Raw genomic sequence first — 7,488 nt, forward strand, 5'->3', positions numbered from 1 at the left:
CTAAGCCTGCAGGCTTCTGTTGCAGTACACCCCATCCCTAAGCCTGCAGGCTTCTGTTGCAGTACACCCCTATCCCTAGTTTTTTTTTGCTGAAAGAAAAGATGGGGCAGGGGAGGGGGACTGGTGGCTGGGGAGATGGCTCAGATGGTAAAATGTTTGCCATGTAAGCCTGAGGACCTACTATATTTTTTAAAAGGCCAGTGTGTCTTTATTCCATGGCAATACAAGAACTGGGGAGGCATAAGCAGGAGGATCCTTGGGGCTAGCTGGCCAGCCAGTATAACTGAATCAGTGAGCTCCAGGGCCAGTGAGATAGTCTGTCTCAAAAACTAGAGAATGATTGAGGAAGACTTCTAATCTCAAGCCCTGGCCTCCATATATATGCACACACACAAACACATACATACACAAAGGGTCAGGCAGTATGAAGAGGCCTGTGATGTAGTTCAACCAATAGACTGATTGCCTAGCATGCAGGAAGCCCCTGATTGACTTCACCACTGCATAAAACTAGCCTGGTGGTTCACACCTGTGATGTCAGCACTCAGCAAGTGGAGGCAGGGCAGTGAGAAGTTCAGCAACATCCTCAAGCATGCAGGGAGGCACAACCACAGGCCATCATGGGATACAGATGAGATAATGTCTCAAAGATGTAGGGGTGGGGCACAGGGAGGGAGGGAGAAAGGAAAGTGGGAGACTGAAATCTTAATGTTATATTACAGAGCTTGGGGGATAATAGAAGGAAGCTGGAAAATAAGCTGCTAGGACCACAGCACAAACCCTTCAGTCTTAGGCTTAAGAGAGGGTTTCTTCTCATGTTTATAGTGTTGGCTTAAGGGCTGATGGAAATAAACACTTGGCTAAAATCTGACTCTTTTACCAAATGTTCTTCCCAGTTCTCTTGCTGCCACAAACACAGCTACCCCCACTTCCTGAACATTCTATTCATTTCTATCTCTTGATGATGGAACAGTGCTGTGTGCTGTGGTACTTTGTAATATTCACTCAGGTTGTTTAAAAAGTGACTAGGTCTGTGCTTTGTCTCCATGGCCTCTTGGTCAAGAATTTCCCGTCTCTGTTCCCCACAGCCCAGGCAGATATGCACACAGAAGAGTGACGCAGAGTCCTCACAGCCCAGGCAGATATGCACACAGAAGAGTGACGCAGAGTCCTCACAGCCCAGGCAGATATGCACACAGAAGAGTGACGCAGAGTCCTCACAGCCCAGGCAGATATGCACACAGAAGAGTGATGCAGAGTCCCCACAGCCCAGGCAGATATGCACACAGAAGAGTGATGCGGCTACTGTGAAGTAGAAGACTCATCTTTCATTGTATATTATCAAAGGTGGGCAAGAGTGGCCAGAAGTCACAATCCTGACCCCTGCTCTCTCCAGCCTCTAGAAAGAGATGTTTATGTGTCAAGCAAATTATCCACTTCTTGTAAGAATGGAGAAAGAAGTTTTGAAAGAATTCATTTTGGAGATAAATGGTACAGTATGAGAGAAAGAAAAGAAAACAAAATGAGTAGGCTGAGTTGTCTGGATAATGTAACTTCTGCATAGCTAAGACTGGGACATGCTCACCTGTGAAAACAGGGATGGGAGATAGCAAACCATGGGAGCCTTGGTTTGGATCCCTAGCACCCACCTGAAAGCCAGGTGGTGTGGCTTGTATTTATAACCCAGGACTGGGAAGCAGAGATGGGATAATCCCTAGTGGTCTCTGGTGAGCCAGTGCCTAGTCCTGCCTGACCATGATAGGGACTGCTGAACATGGTTTCTGCCTCTGGAACAGAGTCAACAGGTCATGGGTCTCCATGAGTCTTAATGGTTGCTATGGTCGTAAGGCTTGTTTGCATAATAATATACATATTTACATGATCCTCCATCGGGGAATACCCTCTCTGCTAAGGTTAATGACCTCATGATAATCAGAGACAGAGTGAGTCTAGGAGTCAAGAGTGTGTCTATGTCTCAGCAAAATGGTAAGTCCTTAAGGCTGTGGGAAAGAACTCTGAAAACATGAGTTCAAAAATATGTAATTTCTCAATTATGCAAAATATGTGGATGGAATATGAATTGACTATGGAGCTTCACAGATCTAGAAAAACAGAGGCAACTGCACGATGAGCCAGCTTATTTGAAAGATAACAAAGACTGGCAGATAGATATAAAGGCAGGCAGATTCCTGAGTTCAAGGTCAGCCTGGGACAGAGCTAAAGGGCTATGGTCATGAAATGCTGATTCGTAGAAAAAGAAACCTGGAGTAAATGACTGAATTTATGTGTAAATAAGAGAATGAGTTTTTGGTCTGTATGAGAAGAGCTAGCAGAGAGCGGTAGCAGTCCTTTTATAGTTTTTTTCCTAGTAAGAGCTGAGCTGTATGAGTATCTCTAGAAAGACAACACAAGTCTTTTAGAATTTTTTCTAACAGGATTTCTGACAGTCAGAAATCTTAAGAATGACTTAGAGAGATAATATGCTCTTTTCGAATTTTTTTAAATAGTAGCTTTTCTGTCTCTGGTCAGAAAACCCATGAACTATCCAGAGAGCTTTTAGAATTTTTACTAGCAGAGTGAGCCAACAAGAGAGAGCTGTCTCTAGCAAGAGCTATCTTGAGCAGACCACAGAGCCAAGAGCTGTCTATAGAGAGCTTAGAACCAAGATTTGACTTTGAGTTGTTTGTTTTGACACTCATGGACACCCCTTCTCTCAGAACCCCTCTCCAAGCTGGTCCTTGGCAAGCCAGTTTAACAGAACTTGTAAGAGACCCTGTCTCAAAAATCAGATGTATAGCATTAGTGGCAAGCACTTGACACTGACCTCTGTCTTACACACACACACACACACACACACACACACACACACACACACACATACACACAAAACCTGTGAACACATCTATGGACATCTACATATAACATGCAAATTAAAAAATTCCTGTGGAAATACTCATTCACACACATAGATACACCCACAAATTACCACATATTTACTTGGGAGTTTTCTTTCTGCTAAATTGATTAAAGTTATAAAAAGTCCTGGTGCATGGGCTTTAAAAAAAATGTCACCTGTTAATCTCTTTGTCTCTTTTTAGCCACCAGCAGGGTTTATTTACAGAATTCCAGGAAGTACTTTTAAGCCTTTTCCATTAAAAATTAGTTCCAGCATGGTTTGAAAACTGTTTTTCAATTTCATTCCAAAATTAAGATAAAATGTTTCTACTAACAGTGAAATGAAAGCCAAAATTCCTACCCTGTTACCTCATCTCATGTTTTTTATTATTCTGCTTCTGAATAATGCATTTTTATAAATATTGAAAAAGAAACATGTTCTATGCTGCAGAGGGGAGGCTGTACACATATTAACCTCAGTTGCAATCCACAGTCCATTTTAGGCCACATACAGTTTTTCCCAAAACTGTAACTGTAACTGAATTTCCCAAATTCCTTGATACAGAAAAAACCCCCTACAAAACCCAGTTATATGCATTAGGGGCCAGTGCTAAACCATGGCCTTTTGTGTGTTTTAAGTCCTCAGTACTGAATCCAGAGCCTCCTGCATGCTTGAAAAAGACTGTCACTGAGCCGTCCACGCCCACCGACTCTGGATTTTAACAGCAGAACTGGTTTGAGTTCAGGCAGGGGGATTGCTTGGTGTCAGGTAAACATGAAATTTACAAATCATAAAATTTAGCATTGAGGACTAATCCATGTCACCACAGCTATTACTACAGTGCTATGGCTCAGATCCTTAGGCAGTAAAGGTGCCTGCTGCCAAGCCTGAGCACCTCAATTGGATCTCTGGGACCCGTATGGTGGAAGGAAAGAAGTGACTTCTGAAAGCTGTCCTTTGAGCTCCACACTAGAGTCATGCCTCATTCCTCACCAAATAAGTAAAATATTTAAATATATACATATATAAAGCTTCATAAAATAATAAGTTATCACAGTAGCTATTTTTGAGACAGAGTCTTAGGCAGGATAGCAGTATACTTCTTTAATCCCAGAACTTGGGAGGCTGAGTTTGAGGCCAGACACATCTACATCATGAGTTCTAGTACACCCATAAGAAATCCTGTCTCAAGAACAAACAAAAGAGACAGGGTCCCATGTAGCTCAGGCTAGCTTTAAAGTCCCAGTGTAGCTGAGTTGATCCTCTTCCTTCAACCTACTGAGTTTGGCAACTATAGGTACTTACTAGCAAGAGTGTTTCTGGACTGTTATGATAGAACCAAGGACTTCAACATGGTAGATATCTTAGTTAGGATTCCCATTGCTGTAAAGAGACACCATGACCAAGGCAACTCTTATACAGGACTACATTTAATTGAGACTGGCTTACAATGTCAGGTTCAGTCTCTTATCATCATGACAGGAAGCCTGGCAGCATCCAGGTAGACATGATACTGGAGAAGGAGCTAAGAATTTTACATCTTGATCCAACTGCAGCCAGGAGAAGACCCTCAGGCAGCTAGGATGGAGGTCTCAAAGCCTCACCCCAAGTGACACAATTCCTCCAACAAGGCCACAACTATTCCAACAAGGTCACACCTCTTAATAGTACCACTTCCTGGGCCAAGAATATTCAAATCACCACATTCCACCCCCTAGCCTCCATAGGCTTGTTCAAACATATGAGTCTATAGGGACCATACCTAGCATAATGTAAAATACATCTAGTCCGCCTACAAAAGTCCCACTCTAAAGCAGCATCAATAATGTTAAAAATCCAAAGTTCAAAGTCTCCTTTTAGTTTCATCCAATCACTTAAGTGTAATGCCCTATAAAATCAAAATTATAAAGCAGGTCACATATCTCCAACATCACTAGATATGCATTACCATTCCAAAAATGTCATAGTGAGGAAATATTGGACCAAAGTAAGACCAAAAACTAGCTGGGAAAAATCCAAACTCTGCATCTCCATGTCTGATATCAAAGCACTCTTCATATCTCCAGCTCTTTTCAAATGCTTTCTCTTGGGCTGTTTCTACTCCCTGTTAGCAGCTCTCCTTGGCAGGTACCCCATGTGTTTGACATTTCTAGCATCCAGGGCAACTTCAATCTTAAACCTTCTGGGATCCATATATGACGTTTTGGGCTCCTCCAAAGGGCTTGGGCCACTTCTGCAGCTCTACCTTCTGTAGCACTCTAGGCTCTGATTGACTCCTCTACACTGCTGCTGTTCTTGGGAATCATCCCATGGTACTGGCATCTCCAATTAGCAGGAGTCTTCTGCTACAACTAGGCTTCACCAATAGCCTCTCGTAGGCTTTCTTTATGGTACCAAGCCTCAACTTCTTTGCATGAACTCTTCAGTCCTGGGCCATCAACTGCAACTGAGGCGACACCTTCACCAATGGCCTTCCCTGGCCTGTCACAGTGCCAAGCCTCAGCTGCTCTTCATAACCCCTTCACACCCTCTGTTTTGAAAACAAAACAAACCACTTTTGTGACTCTTCCACATTACCAAGTCTAGTTGCAGCAATGAGATACAACCTTGGCTATCTTTGAAACACAGCCTCTTTGCTCTCAAATACATCCCAGAAGATTTCACCTCAGTGATGCTGGTCTCTTCTTAATCATCGCTAATTTCTTAGCTCCAGCTAACCAGCATCAATTGTCCCAGTAGTCCCTTCTATTCTTGACTGTAAAACCAGAGCCTCGTGGTTGAAGCTGCCAAGCTCTGCTGCTTACTGGAGCTGGAACATGGTCTTCTTGTTCTATTACATTAACACAAGCTTTCTGTTTTTCAACTGTTTCACTGCCTAAGCTGGGCTGTCTTGGAACTTGCTCTGTAGAATAACCTTGAAGTGAGAGATCTTTAAAGCTCTGTCTCCTAAATGCAGGGATTAAAGGCATGTATAACGAAGTCTGGACCTAAGCTTTTTTTCTACTTGGAACTTGTTCTGTATCAGGCTGGTCTTGAACTCAGAGATCTGCTTGCTTCTGTCTCTTCTGTCTCTTGGGATTAAAGGGTACTACCATGTCTAGACCTAAGCTTTTCATGGCCACTATTCCTCAAGATCCAGATCAAAAGCCTGAGTCCTCCATTTTTGGATTGTAGTTAATTCCAGATTAAAAGTCCAAATGAACACAATAAGCAAGTAATAGTAACACCTAACATGATATAACTATTTGTTGTTCAATGGCAACACATAAACAATAAGGTTAGCTGGGAGGATCTTGACCCAAAGTCACCATGCCCCTAATCTGTTTATCTCCTCTAACGTAGGAGTTAGCTCCATTGCATTGCTCGTGCCCTTTAGTTGCTTGAACTATACACTTTGTATTTTTCGTTTTCAAGCTTGCTATGCTCAGTCAAAACACTCTTCATGAGAGTAAAACAGAGGACAAAGTCTATGCTGGGCTTTTCTGTGACTTCCTTTGTCAATGCACCTGATTGAAGTCTCTTTAACTTAGTCTCAGGTAGACTCTTCAAACAAGGGCAAAAAGCAGCCACATTCTTCACCAAAATATAACAAGAACAGTCTCTAGGCCACATACTAAAATTTTCCTTTGAAACATCTTGAGATAGATGGGGTTCAAAACATCCTAAGGAACACTGTTCCATGCTTCTACTAGAATGGTCCATTAAGCCCCTTACAGCATTCTACTGCTTCAGAGCCCCAGAGTCTACATTCTTCCAAACAAAAGCATAGTCAGGCCTATCACAGCAATACCCCAGACCCTGGTACCAACTTCAGTCTTAGTTAGGGTTTCCTTTGCTGTGAAGAGACACCATGGCCAAGGCAACTCTTACAAAGGACAACATTTAATTGGGACTGGCTTACAATGTCAGAGGTTCAGTCTCTTATCATCATGGTAGAAAGCATGGCAGTATCTAGGCAGGCATGGTGCTGGAGAAGGAGCTGAGAGTTTTACATCTTGATCTAACTGCAACCAGAAGACCCTCAGGCAGCTAGGATGGAGATCTCAAAGCCTAACCCCACAGTGACACAGTTCCTCTAACAAGGCCACACCTCCTAATAGTGTCATTCCCTGGGCCAAATATATACAAGCCACTGCAGTAGGCAAGTCTTCTACCAACTGAGCTATATCTTTAGCCTATAATGAATCTTGTTAAGTCAAATTTCTCATTTAACGAATGTGTAGATGATTTGTCAACCTTTATACTTATTACAGTTTAACTTCTTGGGCATTTTAACCTAGTTTTCTGCTTTATTGAAACCATTGTAAATATTTCATATGCCACTTTCATAGAGTTTCCGTCTACACATTTAGTGAACACAATTACTTAACATTCTCATCTAAGTTATTAGATGGTAGTTCACTATGACTGTTCCCTGGGTGTTTGCCTCCTCCTCTACACCGAAACACTAAGGGGATAGGGTACAGTAAAAAAGGGAAAAGTTGAGCAGAGTGGCGCATGATGATGATCTCAGTTATACTGTGGGGGCAGGAGGATCAAACTTCCTGGTCTAAAGGGTGACTACTAAGACAGTCAGATCAATGGAGAAAAAT

The sequence above is a fragment of the Grammomys surdaster genome, unplaced genomic scaffold, assembly GCF_004785775.1.
Source record: "Grammomys surdaster isolate TR1022 unplaced genomic scaffold, NIH_TR_1.0 62, whole genome shotgun sequence".
Classification (NCBI taxonomy): domain Eukaryota; kingdom Metazoa; phylum Chordata; class Mammalia; order Rodentia; family Muridae; genus Grammomys; species Grammomys surdaster.